Raw genomic sequence first — 19,633 nt, forward strand, 5'->3', positions numbered from 1 at the left:
CAGGGGAAGGTTCCTTGGGGAGGGGGGGCTCACTTGAACCTCTCATTGGGGAATCTTTGATAGATATGCTAATTAGTGAAACCTATAATGTTATACCTGATCTTTTGGGGTGGGCATTTTGGCAGGGTACATCTCGATGCATATGACCTGGACGTGTGCACCTAAGGATCCTTAAAATAAATACGAAGGTAAAATCCCTTTTCCCCTTCTAACCGTGTATGACTCTTGATTTTAAGACCGGGAAAAGGCATCAATACCATTTACCACTGTAGTCATTAGCAGGTCACTTTCTTGGGGAAAAATCCTCACTGGGTTTATCAATGTGAGCTCTGCTGACAACAGGGATTTTTCTGACACCAGCTGAATTTCACCAGGAAGACTTGATCCCGGAGAGGAATATTGCAGGGCCGTAGTGCACAGTGCCAGTCCTGTCCAGGTTGCATTGCTCAGAGATGGTGGGGTGAGAGTGACCTTGATTGAGGCTGGGATCCTCTGCACCTGCTGTGAGTGTGGGGCCCCAGCTGCACTGCCATGTACCACAAACCCTGAGCTGGATGCAGCAAGTGAACTTCAGCAGCGGTGGTGTGACAGCAAAGCCTCCAGCCAAGGAATGTGCAAACTCAAACATTAATCTTTCAGGGGCACACTCTGGTAACCAAGCAGAGAAATCCCCGTTTGTCTAGCAAGTTAAGTCCACTTGGAATAACTAAAATCTTCACTTAAACCTTAATTAACACAATCCATAGTATTTTTTGGAAAAGCCATTTGCTCCCACATACGCCTTTCTAGCTAGAGTTGGAGCACTGAAAAGATGAAATCTCATCGTTCTTCAAATCTCTAAATATACTGTCTGCAATACATGGATGTTAAGTCAGTGTACTGAAAACAACACAACAAACACAAACTGCAGTCTCTCTTTTCAGCAGAAATCCAGGGATGCTTATTGGACAAAATGATCTGAATTACTGATCACTGATGGGCACGTTTAACTCCAGCCAAAGCCCAAACTGCCTATTGCATTTCCTCCACAAAGCAATGTATAGTCTTAGTAATGAGTCTTTGCCTTTACACAGTGCAGTTTGCTTGAGGTTTTTTTGCACTAACAGCTTCGGTGTAAAATGTGAGCTACACGAGTTTAAGTCTTTGTTTCCTTTAAGCCTTTTGCTCTCAATTCCCCCTGCCTCTTTAAAAAATTCCCTTTATTCTTTCTCCTTGCTGGTTTAGGATTTTGCAGTAGTAGAAAAGATTTTGTTGTAGTGATTGTGAGGAGTATTTTCCATACAGGTAAATAGTTTCCATACAGGTATCTCTGAACATAGTGGCACTATACAAGTGACACTTCTTTTATGTGTGACCTAGATGTGTTCTGGTCTCTCCACTCACAAACTAGCTGGTTTGGGAATCTGTGGAAGCAAGCCGGAGGAAATGGATAGTGTGGTAAATTTAGCAGAGGAGGAAGCTTTGGGGTAAAATGCTATAGCTTGCTCTGGTCTGGAGAGAAAGGGCGAAAAAAAGAATTGTCATGGCTCAGGATGGGAGGAGAAGTGTGGAGAGCAAGCATCTGAATTTCAGTCCTACCTGCAGAGGCCGTGCTGCTTCATAGCAGTCTTGTGCTCTGTCTTCTCTTTCTTGCAATCCCTGTAATCTGGGGGTGTGCACACACAAAGAAAAAGGTGGGAGGGAGGGCACGGGATGTGCACTGTTCTTCCTGTGGCTCTTATAAGGCAATAAATAAAAAGTGAAAAGCATGATTTATTCTGCTGTACTATAGACATGTGTGACCACAGACTTGAAAAAGACATTAAATTTGTAAAGTCAAGCGCTGAGAACTTGTGCAAACTTTGATGCAGTGCTCTGTGCCTGTGCTTAGGAAATGGCCTTCAACTACACAACTGCAAACTGGAGAGAAGCATCAGAGTGGGAAGAATGAATAAGGGACATGAATTGCAAGCTGTTTCTTGGGGCAGATAGTGAAAAAATTAAAGTTGAAGAACGAAGGTGCAGTCCAAAAGAAGGAGGCAGTGGCATGCTGAGTGGATCTGTGATCTGGGTTGTGTATGGCTGGAGATTGCAGGGCACAGAACGATGCCTTCCCCATGAAGGCTCACCCGGACGGTGCTACGGACTGTGGGGTCTAATATGCAGAAGTGCTGACTTGCAGCTGCACATCAAGTAGATGTGCTTTGAACTGATAACCACACTGTTGCATTAGCTGGTTCAAAAATTCAGGCATGAGGTGTCTCCTTTGGGCACAGAAAATTCCTTTGTAATATTGGCATTATTTTCTCTCTGCCTGTAATCTTGCCTAGAAGTGTCTGTGTAGGGGGGGGAGTCCCCTCACCTCAGACAAATGGCATTTATTTCGTAACGCCTCTAATGTTTATGAAGTCCTAATATTATCCTGTCAGATAATATAAAAAGCCCTAACGAAATAAGTAATTCTGTTGTCAGAGAAAACTTTGAACAGTGTGCAGTAAATATCTCAGTGAGCTAGGGATATACTGTAAGTGGGAATACAAACAAAATCTGGGCTGAGGTGGACTTTGCGCAGATGTTAAAACACAAGGCTGTTAAGTTGTTTGGGTTTAATCAAACAAAGCAAAAGTGGACTACTGTGGAGTAAGAGGGAGATGAGCAGTATGGTACTTGATCTGTGGTCCCAGGCCAGATGAGTCCTTCACCTAAAGCAAGGTTTCATTTCATTTAAGAGGATAATTTTGAAGGGGTTGAAAAGGCCAAGTGAGCTGTGGAAATGAACACATGGAAATGTGAATACCAGACCAGATTCAGAATGATCAAACTTGATCAGGTGCTGTATGACTGCAAAAGAGTCAAGAAACTATTGGAAAACAGGGAGAGGGTGAGAAGAATGTAGCCAGCAGAAGCACAAGTGTACATGTTGGGAGAGTGAGCTGGTGGTAGGCACAATCAGCACTTGGGCATCAAGAGCAGTGGTGAGACCATGGAATTAATTGCTGCAGCAATTTCCTGTGTCTGTGCTCTTGGTGCAGACTCAAGAAGGCAAACTGGTGCTTTGCTGATCCTCTGTGGAGGGGACAGCATTTCCTTCTGGCTCTTATCTACAGAATTGTCTATTCCTCTCTGCTAGGCATTTTCACTCACTATTGACTGTTGGCAACGCTTACATGAATCCACACACTGTCCTTTTAAAATAAGAAGAACATGAGAGTTTTATAATTTAGAAGTGTGTATTTCAGTTTTGTTGCTTGCTTGCTTTGCGTCACAGGAGGATTAACTGGAGCATTTGGCTTAACTTCTGTATGCTGTGCACTCACGTGTATCCTTCCACCATGTCCCCTCCAATTCATATTCTTACTAAAATAAGCAGTCCCAGTTGTTCCTGTTTTCTGGCAATTTCACTGGATGAGCCATGGTCCTTTGTGAAACTCTTGGGGTCACTCGGATTAATAGTATTTTTATTTATATGCAGATTGCTTTCTGAGACTTTTGTTGTGTTTATCTTTGTTGTAGAAAAGGGCTTATTAATAGGGCGAATTTCACAAAGTTATTACCTAAATATTTCAGGTGGAAAAATAGAGAAATCTGGAGAAATTCCAGGAGCATTTAGCCCAGCTTTGGCCCCAGGAAGGGTTGTGGGACAAATTACTAAATTGTCAATTTATCAAATGCTGAAGATGATGAAGTGGTTAAAAAATCCCTATAGGTTTGTGAAAAACAAGTAATTTCAAACTAATCCAGTGTGTTGGGTTGACCCTGAGTTGATGGACAGTCTTTAAGACCAATTACGCTTCTCACAATTTACATATTTAAACCACACAGAAAGGCGGGACTTCCCCTTTTGGTCGGAGTTCGCCTGCTGGAAGGTGGGGGGGCTCCGAGCCTCCCGGCCCCGCTGGGCCGGGCCGGGGCCACTGCCCCTTTCCCCCTTTCTCAGCACCACGGCACGGACCCTGGGTCGCTGGGGGGGACTGTCCCAGAGCCGCAGGCAGCTAAAACCAGCCATGGACTGCTCACAGCTAAACCCATCCAGCGCAGCTTCTGGGGACAGGCGGGTCCCTCTCCTCTCCATGCGGAGCCGGCGGAGCCAGCGGGAGCCGGCAGAGCCTCCTGTCTGCAGCCAGCACACTTCGTGCTGAACTGAAGAGGACACCGTGCAGCCAGCAGCACAAAGGGAGCGAGGCTTTCCCCACCGTCAAGCCCGAACAAGAACACCCTTCAACATGGCGGCTTCAGAGTCAGAGAAAGAGAAGTGAGTCACGTGGGACGGAGCTGGAAATGGCGACGGGAGAGAAGAGGGCGGTGCCGCAATTCTGGCGCGCAGCTTAAAAGAAACCTTCTTGCATGCCGTGGTAAGAAACCGTAATACCACAAACTGTTTGTCTCTTTAATCCAATGAAAGAACATGGGGGGATGGAGTATCCTCGTGTGCCTGTGAAGATTGTGAAGAATGCCTATGCCAGGCTATATAGAAGTAGTGAGAGGCTGTTAGAGACTTGTGGCGAAGAAAAGCCTCTGTGTGCAGGCCAAAATAACTTATCCTTAAAAAGATGAATAACCCCATGTGATGGCCCATGTTTTGTAGTATGAAAGAACTGTGAAATTCTTCATGGGAGAGATGTTCTACACACAGCAGACTGTTTGTTTCCGGGCGGGTGTGCTGTTGGTGGCAGTTTGGGAACCACGTGCAACTGAAGGAAAACCTTTTCTTCCTTAAGCATAAGAGAAAGACTTTTCAAGAACTGCAACACTGACTAACATCCCATGTTCTGTTATCCCTTGTGTGAGCTGGATAAAAGGAGAGAAGTGCTGGAAAGGGGGGGGGGGGGGGGGGGGAATTTACTTTAATTTTGTTTTGTTGTTTTCTCTTTACTTTTAATTCTGTTAGTAATAAAGCTCTTTCATTGTACTGCAACTGTTTAAGGTTTGTGCCTGCTTTGCTTTTCTCCTAATTCTTATCTCACAGAAGGAAAATAAGTAAATAATGGATATTTTGAATCAAAACCACTACATTTAATTGGTGTTTCTGCCCGGTTTCGAACTCAACCCGCTACATCCAGTTTCTTTCTTGGGCAGGATAATAGATGCAGTACTTGGGGGGATATGTAATTTGACTTCTATTAAGCTTTTGACTTTTTTCTCATGGTATCTTTATATACTACACAGGTAATTATGTCCAGTCTGAAAACACCGCATGCAGTGGAGTGGAAACCACTCAAAACTTGTATTTCACTGCCAGAGTAAGAGAGCATTTAAAGTGGGGCTGAACCAGCTGGTTTCTATTCACTATTTTCATTAAGGACTCAGGTAATGGAATGGGGGTTAAATTGGTCAAATGCACAGAGGATGTCACACTGTTAAGCTGTAAGGATGACAGAAGACAAAACTAGAATGCAAGAGGACCTTGTTCATTTGACAAAAAAAGGCTAAATCAACAAGACCAGGTTCAGCTTTTCAAAGTCCCATATGTAAGGAAGATAAGGGGCAAGCTGGGGTGGAAAATGGAGTAACTGCCCAGGAGTGTGAATGGCAGGGAAAGATACTGGAGTGGACAACAGCAGAATATAGGTCAACAAATGGTGTTTTTGCAAAAAATTCATATTTCCTTGTTTAATAAGGATGTGGATAAATTTGAGATAGCTCAAGGAAGAGTTTAGAAAGCATAGAATTAAAGTTGAAAGAAGTGGTTATGTTTTAATATAAAGAAAATAAACAGGATAACAGTGTCATGGTTTGCAACAAGTTTTATACAGAGATTGTTCAGCTTTCATACTTGAGACAAAACAGTAAGACATCAGTTCCATGTGGGAGAAAGAAACTCAGATTGGAGTTTAGTGATGATGTAAAATGGATGAGTTCTGGACACCTCTGGAGGTGCTGAGGAGAAGAGTGGCCAGATACTTCTTAGGAATGAGAACTGAGATGTACCCAACCCCTCTGTTGTACACAGGACTGAAAAGTAAGGTGTCTTCAGTACCAATTTGACCCCACTTTTCTATGACTGTTCTTATCCTCAAGTAAATTAGTATTTTCTTTATCTTTTGAATAAAAGGTAAAGAAAAGGTAAGTGTAAAAAGGTAAAACTGAAATTCCTGTCTGAATATAACTCTGTGTTACATTCATGTTCTTGTCTCTGTCAAAAGCAGGTATCAGTGCCTGCATTCGTGTCTTCCTTTCCAGAATGGTTATTCTTGTGGTGTTCTGATAGTCTTTTCTATATTCTGTCTGAAATCTTGCTCACTTGAGGTCTTTCATCTGTGGGATGGCTGTTCCTGCTGGAACACTGAAAATGTGCTCCAGGAGACAATTTGAACTGTTTGATCTCATATAATACCTGTTAAAATTTTAAACTTACAAGCTAGGCCAAACCAACTGGTGTAAAATATAGGCATGGGAGATGCGCTGTAGAGCAAGTGACAGCCCCATCAGACTTCACCCAAAATGAAAGGATGTGCAAGGCTTTAGTCATGCACTGAAAATGATGCTATGATGATTTTTTGTCTTTTCTTTTATATACCTTTTATATACCCTTTATATAGCTTTTATGTATCCTCAGTGCTTTTAGCATGCATACTTGTAGTTCCTTAAATCCGATAACTTAGCATAGTCCCAATATTCTGTTAAGCCAGGAAACCAAACATCCTGGAGGCCTCGCAGTTGGAGGCCAGAAAGCCCTACTCTATCCAGAGAAACCAAGGTCTTGTCTAGAAGACATCCTGTAAACTAAGATAGGCCTGTCCAGGAGGAAATTCCTCGGGATGGGAGGATATCACGCTAATCGTTCAAGCCTCTCGTTGGGGAGTTTTCGATAGATATGCTAATTTGCAAGGTCTATAAATTGTATATGCGATTTATCGTGTGGGTGCTTTTCGGTGCATTCCACCTTAGTGAAGTGGTGCACCTTAAGGATCCTTGTTAAATACTGAGATAAAAACCCCTTTTTCCCTTAACCGTGTCTGACTCTTAATTTTAAGACCAGGGAAAGGCAACAAAAAGAGCTGTTGTTTTCATGTTAGCAAGTTTGAGGGGAAGGGACGGTTTGGGCTGAATTAATGTGTGAGAAAAGCAAGGTACATCATGGATCTGGAGTATGATAGGGAGCAAAAACTAGAGGGACAAGTTGTTGGGTTTGTGCCACTGAAGAAAAATTCTGTGCTGTTTGTGGGCTGGGCAAGGCTGTGAGTAATGACAGGCTATAGTGTTGGATCCTGTGGTCGTGGAAACAGAACTTCATGCATCCTGTTAAGTAAACATACCTTCTACTGAAAATTACTTGGATCCATCATGATATCCTTTCTCCTCGTTAAAACAACTGTCAGGATCCTGAATTTTGGTAAATTGAGAAAAGAATTAATGTGTGTTACAAAACCTCAGTTTAAAAGGAGTAGGGTTCAGAGAAATGAAATTTAGTTATCTTCATACCTCCCTCATGGAGATGACAGATAGTGCCTCTTTCTTGAACGGCATGCTCCAAACAAATACGCAATCCACTGTCCTTTTCTTACTCCATTTTCTGTGCTCTTACACAAGTAAGGCAAAGGAGAGATGCAAATTTTTGACGCAAGATCTAAATCCTACTTCTGTTTCACCTCTGCTCCCAACTAACCAAGAACTAGAAAACAGAAATTCTTTCAGTCCTGTAGAGGACTGCAGTGGAGGAGCACAAAGCTCAGACAATACAAAATTCCTTAAATCTTGGACGTCCATTGGAAGCCATTTGCTTTCAAAGAGTTTTTGTTTGTTTGTTTGTTTGTTTTCTTTTTCTCCTAATGGAAAGAAAAATGTTCTCCTAATGGAAGAAGCAGAAAGATTTCTCTCTTTGATATCACAGTTATATTTTTGGTATGGTTTTTTAGAGCTTCAGTTCTACTGCTCTGTCTTTTACAACCACTGTCTTATAGGCAGATCAGCTTGTAACATGAACCACCACCTTTTCTTCTGCCATGAGCTATAATGCTGTTGTTCAGTGAGCAGTCAGATGTTGATGGATTTTCTAACTCTGGATGTGTCTTGTTTTATACTTTACATGACGAAATGACGGCTGGTAGGTGTTTTGAGAAAGTGATTTTAAAATTGCTGTTCAAAGGACTCTGTGCCACAGGTAATCTGAGCATCTCCTGAGCAAGGGGTAAAATGTTTTTGTTTGTAGCAAGGGGTAAAAGGAATCAAATATGTTTTTTATGATAGTAGAACAGGTTCTGACACTGGTAAAGTGATTGTTCTGCTCTTTCAGATATGGCATAGGGAATAAAATGAAGAAAAAAATGACCTTTTGCCAATGATAATGCATTCATGGGTCTGTTTGCACAGCTCAATATGAAATGCCTTTATGAAATTCTATTGTATGAGTGACACATGTCAGATGAAGCTCTTAAGGGATATCTGGCATCATACACACAACAATTACATGTTTGATTGCACAGAATATGGTATCAAACGATGCCAGCAGCTCCTGTTAATGTCAAAAGTTAAAATCAAGCCCAATTCTCAAGCATATTTTACATACTTTCTAAAGCTGTCATTCTGTGATACTCTTTGGTTCCTCTTCTCTCTAACATAAATTTTTCTTCCAGCTTCATTCTTTGGATGTGTATTTTCAAGTTGTACAGTCAATGTACTATTAAGTTTTAAAGTTCTGTATATGCATCCCATGCCACCAGTAAAATCTCAGGCTGACCAAGAGTCACATTCAGAGCTGACTTCTGGGTTTCTGCTACAGCTGTCAATCACAGACAGTACCTGAGGCAGCAGGTACTGGGATTATTTACATTCATGTTCTCGTCTATGCCAAAAGCAGGTATCAGCCCCTGCATTCGTGTCATCTGTCAGCAGCTTCTCTGTGATGAAATGTTTTACTTTTCAGCACAGAATCTCTAAAGTTGCTTAAAAATACTGGAAGGGCCAGACTGATTTACTGCTAAGTCATATAACGACAACTATTGGTATGTGAGAAATGATCTTGAAACTAGAATCAAATCAAAGAACAAACATTCTTCTAAAATACAGTCGGGACTTACTGTTTATTGATATTTGGGGGAAAGATGTGTGCATGCAGATGCACATCCATATGTCAAGATAAACCCCTTTATAGAGTTGCTTGTATTTGTTTTCTGTTTTGTGTCATGGCATTTGCTAATTAATTGCATTTTACACAACTGCAGAACATTTGTCATGTCTCAGTGTGTGTGAAATACAACTGATCTCCACCAAGCAAGAAGGAGATAGAGCACTATGCTGGTTTGAGGAGCTCTGTCAAGCCCTTGGGCTGGAAAAATCTGGAAAAGACAGAATATCCAGATTTGAGAAAACAGATCCAACAATGTGGATCTGTGGAATTTGCTCTTGCTGATTTTAACATCAATATTTGGTATCAGGGTCTAGCTAGTGATGGTTTCTTTCTTCTTTCCAATGGTTGGAGAATTTCATGTTTCACAGCCTTGAAACAAAGCATTTTAAAATCGACTCTGTTATCCCAAAAGAGGTTTTTTTGGATCTCTGATGGTTGCTTTTTCCAACAGTGAAGTTTCTGTTCAGTTGTTACCCATGGCAAGCACCCAGACAACCTGTCTCCTGTCCTTTTTGTTTTGTAGCAGTCTGACAGCAGTATCTGCTTCCAAGACTTCAGTTAGATTGACATTCATGAGCAGAAGGTATTCATTTCACCTTCACAGTGCCCTCCCCAAAATCAGCATGATGTTGTGCCATATACATAATTTATCACTTATCCCATGACAGTAAAACTGCACAAGGATGTCTCCAACGTTATCCAGGGTGACAAGAGAATGAATTTTTTCTGTGTCACTGTTTCCATCACACTGCTTATCACAATGAAAACACTTTTTTACGTCCGTAAAAACCACCCGACCTGTTTGATAACCTTTGTCAGAACATTAACCAAATACCAAACTAAAGCATATTTTAAGGCCCACTTTTCTGCCATGGCTCATCTCAACTTGCTAACAACTTCAGTGTAACAAATGGCTGACAAGCACGTAGACAAAGGTGTAGAAATGGCATTGCTCACTGAGAGCACGTTGATTTTTAAAAGCTAAACAGGGAAGTGTCGTCTTTGTGCATGTTAATTCATCCATTAGCACCTCTGCTGTGAGTGACAACAGGGTTGAATACAGTCTTTATTTTTAGTATCCAGAACCCGAGTGTGAGAAGCTGGACACAATCCTATTTCCCCTGAGGCAAGAGGGAAAATGTTTCATTGAATACTTGGGGGTGGTCTTCTCCCAAAAGCAAAAACGGGTGAACCTGTACACTTGAACATTCTCCTGATACATGCCGTGATTTTGGCACCCTTCTCTCCTTTCTGCTGCACCACAGCACCTGTGTAGGGCTTTGCAATTCAGTTTTTCAGAGAAACAGAGATCAGCAAAGCAAGTTTGGTGGTCGGGGTAATTTGTTTAAGTAAAACATTTATAACAGTTCTGGAAGAGATAGGGATGTAAACAGCACATGCTTCCCTAATCAGAGCTCACAAACCAGTTCCTGTTTCCCAGGAAACTACTTTATCACAATAATTACTTAATTATTTCTAGATAGGAGTATGAAACTCCTGAGCTCAGCTTCCGTCCTTTCAAAGGGCGGTCATATGAAAAGGGAAAAAAAAAAGTATTAAGGTTTTCTTTAAAGATTAAAAATACATGTCTTTTAAGCACAACTTTTGAATAAGTTGGGTTTTTTTAGCAGATAAGAAGCACCTTGAAAAGAGTTCAATCTGAAATAGCTGCTTTTGATTTTTCTAGTAAATGAGATAGGAGAAAATACATAATTTTTTTATAAAATATGTTTTATTTCAGTTCTGCAGTAGTTTTGTAAACATAACCATATGTTTAGATAAAGCAAAATTTGAAGTATGTTTCTGAAATTTTTGATAATCCTTTTGATATTTATTTCTACATTCTCTTTTTCCTCTAGTCTTTTTTCTATGAGTGAAATGGCTTGACAAACTCATGTATTCTTTTGTATGACTGAAATACATAGTTCTAATTGAAGGAAAGTGAACAGGTTTTTTTTTCCCCTGCATGATAGAATATAACATTGCTTTTCAATGACAGCTGTTGGAAATTTTAAAAACTATTTCCTCTTGACAGTGTCTCCCATTTAGATGCCTATTAGATTTCTTTATTATTATGTCACAATGGAAATTGCTATGTTTCACTGTAAGAGAATGAAAACCCAATGTTATTTTTGTAACTGGCAAAGGTGATCACTTTTAAGTAAGTTCAAGTGAGCTGCTCAGAGGTAAGAAATTTGTACTTAACTGAAGTAATTGAAAAAAATGATACTGAAATGATTATTGAGAGTGCTTTGTTTGGATTTAGTCAATCACTGCCAGCCAATTGGCAGACAGGGTTTTGAAAACTGAACTACCTTGAATAATTGTAGTATGATTTTGTAAACCATGGTTGCAGCACCAATCACAGTGTAGCAAATTAAACCACTGGGAAAGTAAATATATAGTTATGCCTCAGTAGCTGCGAAGTGCGTGTGTGCTCTCACTGAGACAGTCCTTTTTAAGAGCAACAACCTACATATTTTGGAGTTTGTGTAGCTTGCCTGTATTTTCTGATGGAGAGGAGAAAATGTCCCTGAGGTCACTTTCATTTTGTTGCATTAAGGTAAAGACCTGTGAAAATGGATTAAGAATGAGACTTAAATTTCAAAAGCATTACTGTAAAGTGTATTGGATGTGAAAATGGCTTTTTGTTCATATTCTGGTTATTGTGCCCATTAGATACTATATTGGTTAAAAAAAAGCACCCATCAGTGAGTTGTGGTGGATACATGAATTACTTCTCCCTGTCTTTCCTATTGCATTATGCATCGTTCTGCTTGGAGCACAGCATTAGCATCATTTTCTTGAGAATAACGTTTTCTTCAATTCTATGACATTTTAATCAAGAAATGGAAAAAAATTATTTATACTTATGCTGAAAAATATAGGTTTATTCCTTCATATTAACTTTTGTAACCTAATGTAAGTATAAATACTTTTTACAAAATTCACCACCAGCAACATCAAATGCACACAAAGCCAAAGTGAAGATTTAAGGGGAGGATTTTCAGTGGCATATTTCAGTAAGCATTTCCTTTGCTTTTTGGAAATCTCTTCTGCCTAATTGGGGTAGAATTACCCATTTTAAGTCAGTGTTATTATATTGAGTAGAGCACTCTGAACGTTAATAGCTGAATGCTGGCAAACTGGGGAACCAAAGCGATTCTGATTTTTTTTGCAGATGTATCCAACACTCTTAACTACATTTTGGCTACTTTGTAAGCATAATTTATGAGCTGTTTGCTGTGGTGTACAGTGATGTCTGAGATGCTCGTGCTGTGCTTGCAGCAGTACGGGGACCAATTTGAGTGCAGGGGGCCAGCGAGGTGTCCTATCCCGGGAACCAGGGCTGTCTGGGGACACTGCCTGGGAGGGGTTATTGCTAGCTGGAGAAAGAAGCTTGTGGGGGGAGGAGGCACTTCCTGGGGATGAGGAGGGTTTGTAATAGGGGATTTCCTTGGCAACAGGCTCTGGAGAGCTGCCAAAGTAAAGAGGGAGGTGGAATGACAGAAAAGGCCTGGGACAGGCAGCATGAGGAACAGATGAAAGCTGTCCCAAGGGTTGTAGCAGTGTCTTGGAGAAGCATGTGGCCTTGGACTGCTGACTTGACACCATACTCGGGGCATGCAGAAGGCTGGGAGAGGGGCTTGAGGCCTGGGTAGATACGCAGAGCTGCCAAAGGTGTGAAAGTGTAAGTGGTGAAGCCTCAGAAGCCAGCTGTGCTCACACCAGACGACTGAGGGTGACTGTGATGCCCATGGCTTTCCGAGAACTGGTTCCTGGGGTGGAGAATCTCTTAAAAGCACGCTCAAGTGGAAAGTTTGAGTTGTACTTGGGGAAAATAATTGCCCCTTGGCTCAAAACTTAAACGTAAATGGTAAATCGGCGCTGTGCTTCACTTGGGCCTAGGTGGCAGGCATCAGATGGAGCTGCTCTTTTAACAGCAGTGGGAATTGTATTCACATGAAAGATCATTTTTTTCTCTGTTATTAATTATTTAATAAGGACTGATGGAATGAACAAAAAATACTGAGTGGCTTTAAGTACAGAACTTAGTGATTTCTCTGGCAATGCTTTAATATTTGATGCAGAGATTGTTTTTATGAGCAAACATATGGTCACAGCAGGTATTAACTAAAACGGCCTGAGAACGGAATGTGATTTCCCCTTCCCCCCCACCAATCCTCCAGCCCAGCGGATGTGCCGCCCATGGTGAGTTCTGCTGAGCGGTGTGAGAATATGCAGCACGAGCTCCCCTTCTCCTTTCAGGTGTGTGTTGCGCTTCTCCATGATTGCTCTGGCAATGGGCTTAGCCTCTGGGAGCAGTGTGTGCCTCCACAATTTACTTCTCCATTTCCGATTTCACACTGCAAGCTTCCCGGGTGCAGTTCCTGGACAGGGGTGATTTGCCACAAGCTTGCTGGTGATGGATGCCTCAGGTGGTCGTGAGGAAGGCGAGGGAATGTGCTGTGCCCCTAGCTGGAAACATGATGGAGAGCCAGTCCATGAGGAACCCTGTCACCCTTTTGCCCCGAATAAACCCCAGCACACAAAGCAACTGTGGAGAGGCCACACAGGGCAGTGAGCCCAGAGCTGGCCTGGGCGTCGTGGCCCTGCAGCGAGGGAGAGATGGCAGCTCTCTGGGTCCCGCTGCCCCAGTGCAGGACTCCAAGTCCTGCTTTAGGGGTGCGAAAGCAAAATTTGTCTCTTTTGGGCTGGCTGCTCTCTGTGTCCCTTGCAGCCTTATGCACTGCAAGGCCCATAGGCAAAGACAGGTGTGCACACAGCCGCCGTTTGGCTGAGGCAGTCATTTGCTGGTGGTGCCCCTCATGTGGCAGCTGTTTGCCCGAGGCAGCCATTTGCTTGCAGAGCCCCGTGTGGGGTGGCCATTGACCAGAGGCAGATGTCTGCTGGGGCTCCCCGCACATGGTGGCCATTTGCCCCAAGCAGCCATTTCCTCAAGGCTCCCCGTATGGTGGCCATGAGGTGGCTGTTTGCCTGAGGTGCCTCATGTACAGCAGCCATTTGCTGGAGGTAGCTGAGGTACTGGTTTCATCCCTGAGGGGACAGTGTGGCCTGTAAGCTGTGACCTGGACATAGTGAGAGGGAAACAGTGCTGCTAACATCTGAGAGCAGGAATTGGTGACAGCCAAGAGACGACAGGGACAGCAAGGGGCAGCTCTGTGCTGCTCTCTGATCCATCATACATGCAAGCAGAAGGCAGCCCTTGAGGAGCGGCCATAGGGAAGCACTGACCTGGAGTGACTGATCTTGGGAAACCATGAAGCTTCGTAGGGGTGCTATGTTGGTGGCTCTGCTTTTTGTACCTTGAGGTCTATCCCTTCCAAAAGCTCAACATTAGGTTGTTCCAGTTCCACCATAAATAGTACTCACAGCTACTGAAAGCTGTAAGGGAGATTAGTACTCTGAAGCCTTGTTCTGTTTTTCTAACAGGCTCAGGCTTAATTTCACAAGTTAGAATCAAAAGGATTCCCAGAGGATCAGCTCATAATAGTAAAATAATGACATAATTTACGAAGGAATGGAAAGTAAAGCCATTAAGAATAAAATATACCAAATTAAACACAACTTTAGAAAAAACACTGAACTATGGTTTGGAAATACTGCTTTTTACAAATACATCTTGTGATTCTTGATCTAAGAGCATAAAGAGGCACTTCATTGAATGGCAATGCTGTATCATTTGTCCATGTTTTAATATAAATTTTAATTACACGCACAAAAAGTTGTAAACAAAAAAGCTGTGCATCCTTATTTTTTAAGAGCTCTGATCCAGCAGTGTGAAAACCCTTTGAATGTGCAAGGAGGAAGAAATCACTGAGAAGAGCAGAGAGAATAAAGTATGATGCTTCAGTAAGTAAGACTGCAGAGAGAGGAAAAGGCACAAGTCCAGAAGCCTGCTGGAAGTCAGGAAGAAGATGGGAATGGATAACGGCGTAAGAAGAGACACAGTGAGCAGAAAAGAAATAAGTGAAGAAAATGTCAGGTGAGGAATGGTGGTGGGTGTAGCGTTGTCATGGGCGAGCTACACTCTCTTGTGGTGTGTGGGAGGTGAAAATGGGTCTCTTGAATACTCCCAAAAAGCCAAGTGCCAGGTCAACCACAGTGCCTTCACTTCTTTTGCTTGGCACCATATTTACAATTGATTTCTTGTAGGGTTTGTCCTCTTATGACTGGCCTAGTCTGGATTTGCTTGTATGTGGGACTGCCCTTGAAGGCTTTTCCCAAACAGGTGCAAAACATAATGGTGCCTGGTTTCTTGCTGATTCTGCCTCACAGGTATTGAAAGTACTGCTTTTACAGGCTGTGTGCTAAAGGAACGCTTACTCCTCTGAGCATCATGAAACAATAACCCATCTGTTTGGACAATGTAACATTCTTTTCCTTGCCTGGAATAAAGTTTAGTTTGTAAACATCTGTGAAATCTGAGAGCTCTTGAAGTGCAAGCGCTGCCTCACTACCATTTCCAAGAGGAAGAGATGGCAAGACTCCCAGTGGGATGGGGGAAGATGGTGCCCTGCTGCTGCCTGGGGAATACTTTAGTGTTCTCTGCTGGCAGTGCACAGTCACTTGCTCTGGGTGGCACCTGCTTCTTCCATCTCCCCTGGAGAAGTCTGAAATGCAGTCACTGCATGCAGAATCTCAATAAATAACGTGAGGTGAAAACCAGGCAGGACATCAACTCATCTTTGCTCTGAGACACATGGTCTTGTGTAATACCTGCGGACTTTCATCTGAAGTTGGGTGAGATTTTCAGGAAAAGCTCCCTAGTCAGGTACTGATTCTTTGTGTCAAAGTAACTTTCCTCTCTCGATCTACCTAACCTGGTGGATGCCTCCAGAAGGGAAAAGAAATCCTTTTAAATCATGATAGCCACAATCATACAATCGAACTTTTTTTTATACAGTAGTTGTTGCAAATGCTGTGTTGAAAAGAGGCATTTCTTTCCCTACAATAAGCTCTCAAGTCAAGTTCTGTCATCCAGGTTCTTACCAGTATTAGTTCTGGCTTATTGATGTGCATTTGTGGGGAAAAACCAAGGCAGAACAATAAGAATTCTGTGATGATTGACTGCATTGAGACAGCTTTGGTCTTGGCTATCATAAAAGGGAATGTTCAGAGTGGGAAAATGCAGAACTGTGCATTTGTTTATGATTAAAGAAAATGGAGTGTAGGGAGACCCCTTTGCAATATAAGTCTGAGTATATTGTAATAAATAATATGATTATTATTTTTCTTCTAGACTTCACCTGTTATACACAATTTCAATTTTTAATTTTAGACTTTGTCTTTGATGCTCAGTTTGAAGAAGCTTAATGTGAATTTACGGTCTCAGAATAGCAGATGGCTATTCCGATCTAGCTGTGGATTGGTGGTTTGGAGAGCATTGAGAAACTGTGATAGTGGAATTCAGGAGAGAGAGCAAAGATTTTTACTTAGGTCAAACCCCAATTTTGCGTGGCAGTTTTTCTAACTGCCCGCAGGATCAATTGCAGAGATTACATAAATAAGGAAGTTCATGTTGCTGGCTGTAAACTGCTGAAATTGCCTCTCATGTCAAGGTCCATAGATCAATTTTCCAACCTCTTGGGAATACAGGGTGTGGTTTCACCTTCATCATTAACAGAAAGGGATACAGTCATTTGAAGGTATTAGGAGCAGGGAACATGCTGTTTCTTTTCTTATTTCAGCAGTTTATCATTTTTACTATTAAAAGCTTGATCTAATTTCAATTTGCCTCACTTTGGGGCTTTTTTTTTTGTCATTGGGTCTTGTTAGACTTACTCTGCAGGATTTAAGAGCCATGATTGCAGGTATTTTCTCCTTAAAAGAAGTGTTATCAAGGCAGCTTTTTTAGTTTCTATTCTTTGTCTCTTGATTTGATTCAAAAACCTATTCTGTGCATCTTTCTCAATTTTTCAGTGTCCTTAAAAACTTCAGAAGTCTTATGTGCAGTATTTTATTATGGGTCTCAACAGTGCTTCAGAGGTGAGCAGAATCACTTCCTGATCTCTTGCTGCTTCTCAGTTGTGCAGCCAAGGATCACACTGGAACTTGGCACTGATTTTAGAGCTGCTGCTGTGCAGGGCAGGGGCCCCCACTCTGTAGGTGTGGATGACAATCTTTATTCACAGCTTTATAACTTTGCATCGGGGTGCATTACAACTTTTGGGGGTTTTATGTGTAAGTTCAGTTTAACAAGCATCTGGGTCCATTCTGATTGAATACCCTCTCCTCTTTGTTGTTTATGGTTCTTACTGTGTTTGCTTTTAGTTGTATTTGCAGGGATGTAGTATTTACCTCCCAGCTGTAGGTACTGTATCATCAATGGGACTGACTTCTGTTGTCATGATGATGTCTAACAAATGTTTTTAGTATTTCTTTTGTTCTTATTTTCAACACTTAGGTAATTTAGTCAGTTTTTAATCCATTCAATTAAATCCATAGTTTAGAGCCTTAAAAACCTTACAAAAGTCTGAGCGTTTCTGCTCATGTCTTTATCAGCTAAACTTGTAATCCCATCAAAGAACGAAGTATCTTTAGCTCTGCAGGAACTGCTCCTGGAAAATAGGCTACAGAGACATTTTGAACAGCTGTTTTGCTTGAGAATTAAAACATTGTGGAATTTATTGTAAGTAAAAGAGGCTTTAAACATTTTCAGTCCTTTAGTGTTTTCAGGTATCTGTGCAGGTTAATGTTGGCATCCTTTCTAAGTGTGCATGTAGTTTCTGGAAATTTGCATGATGTTTTGGCCAACTTCACACATCTGGGCCTTTTGCTCAAATTTTTATTCAAACCTTTTGTTTAAGAGTGCATTTTGGCACCAGCTTGACCTGTTTTCATTAAATTAATTTCCCCCACCCCCAGGCAAAAATGCGACAAGTCTGCATTTTTAACAAAATGAACACCATTTGACTGCATTGCTGGTTCATTCCTCATGATGCTGAAAAATTAGAATGTATAGTGAATTTGTTTTTCTATGTAACTATTTTTTTTTACCCATTAAGCACCTGAAGGCTCAAACTGACCTGAATTTGCATTTTACTTTCTTGTGGTTTTTTTTAGTCCTGTAAGTATATTTTTACAGGTATTGAAACAAATGGAAAGCCTCTTCAGTTAACAGTTAACTAGCTGTTTGTTATAAGTCCACATGTATAAAAATCCCCCAAACAACCCAAAAAGGCCCCCTTCCTTCATTCTGCAACACAAAGGAATTTGTGTTGGAGGCTGATAGTACGGTCATAAGCTCGCTTTTCTCTTGCATGCATCTTTATTTGATGTTAAGGCAAAGTAACATGAGTTCTTTCTAAATCTCACTACCTCACCAATTAGTGGAGACCTAAGGCTTCAGGAGAAAACTGTGTATGAAAAGTGACTATGTACAGACAATCCAAGGGCAATGTCAGAGTAGTAATGACTTTGTTTCTTCCTTTGCCCATTTTTGTTCATGTGATTTATTGACAGTGATTTGTTTATGAGCTGTGGCTTTTTCCTTGCTTGCATTTGGCTTGTTTGTCTCTGTGCACTGGTAAGTAGCTAGAGTGCTGCCATTGGTAGTTCTGTTGCCTATGGAATACTTTCTTCTGAGATGAAAGTGTGCTTCAGCTGTGTATCTGTCAAACAACCATCTGATCCATCCTCGTTGTGCAGAGGAAAACATCTATTTCCATTTCTTTTTACATGGATGACTTCTATGGAAATTAGGTGTTTCATGGGTGCACTACAGCTTCAGCATCACTACAGCATGAAACAAAGTTAAAGTGGGAAAAGGAATTAGTATGTGAGTTGATCCTATCTCATGTTTAGAAATGGAATAATTTTTACTCCTTCTTTATAAAAGTTTTCTGCTAGAAAACTAAAATCATAGTGGGATTGTGCCCTAATTCGATCAGTGGCAAAAAGTTTTCAGCTTTTAATACTAGAAATCAGGTCAAGATATGTGCACTTCCAAGCCCTATAAAAGCCTCTTTCTCCTTTATCATGAAGTCTCTAACTGTGATACATTAGAGCAAATATTTAGCCTTAAATTTAACTATATGCCTTTTGCATTTATCAGAAATGAATGAGAGAAGAATAAGACATTCAGGTAAACACTAGCACTTTGGCATAAAATCAGACACAGAAGATTTAAGCATAATCCTTGATTCTGAAGAGCTCAAACTGCTATAATAGCTAACCAGCACAGCACTTAAGCACATACGTACCTCTAAGCATTTACCTAGTTCTGCAGGGTTCTGTGAGGAATACTCATGAATTTAAAGACCAAGAAATGACAGAAATGCTTTTTTAATGCAAGGATGGAATGCTTGTAACTTTGCAGTATCAAGCCTTTTCCTGTATTTTTCTTAAATTAATTTTAAATTTAGCTATTATGATGTAGACTTTGCTCTGTCTCATGGGATTCTGTTTTTATGTATGTGTTTCATTGGATTAAAAACAAAAAAGATGATGGTTTTCTTTCTAAAGAAAAAGTAATGTTTTCCCCATGTATTGCTACACTGACTTTCCAGGCAGAGAGGAACACCAAGGGAATTGTTAGTGTGCATGTTAACTCTAAAACCTGCT

The sequence above is a fragment of the Corvus moneduloides genome, chromosome 8 (genome assembly GCF_009650955.1).
Source record: "Corvus moneduloides isolate bCorMon1 chromosome 8, bCorMon1.pri, whole genome shotgun sequence".
NCBI lineage: Eukaryota > Metazoa > Chordata > Aves > Passeriformes > Corvidae > Corvus > Corvus moneduloides.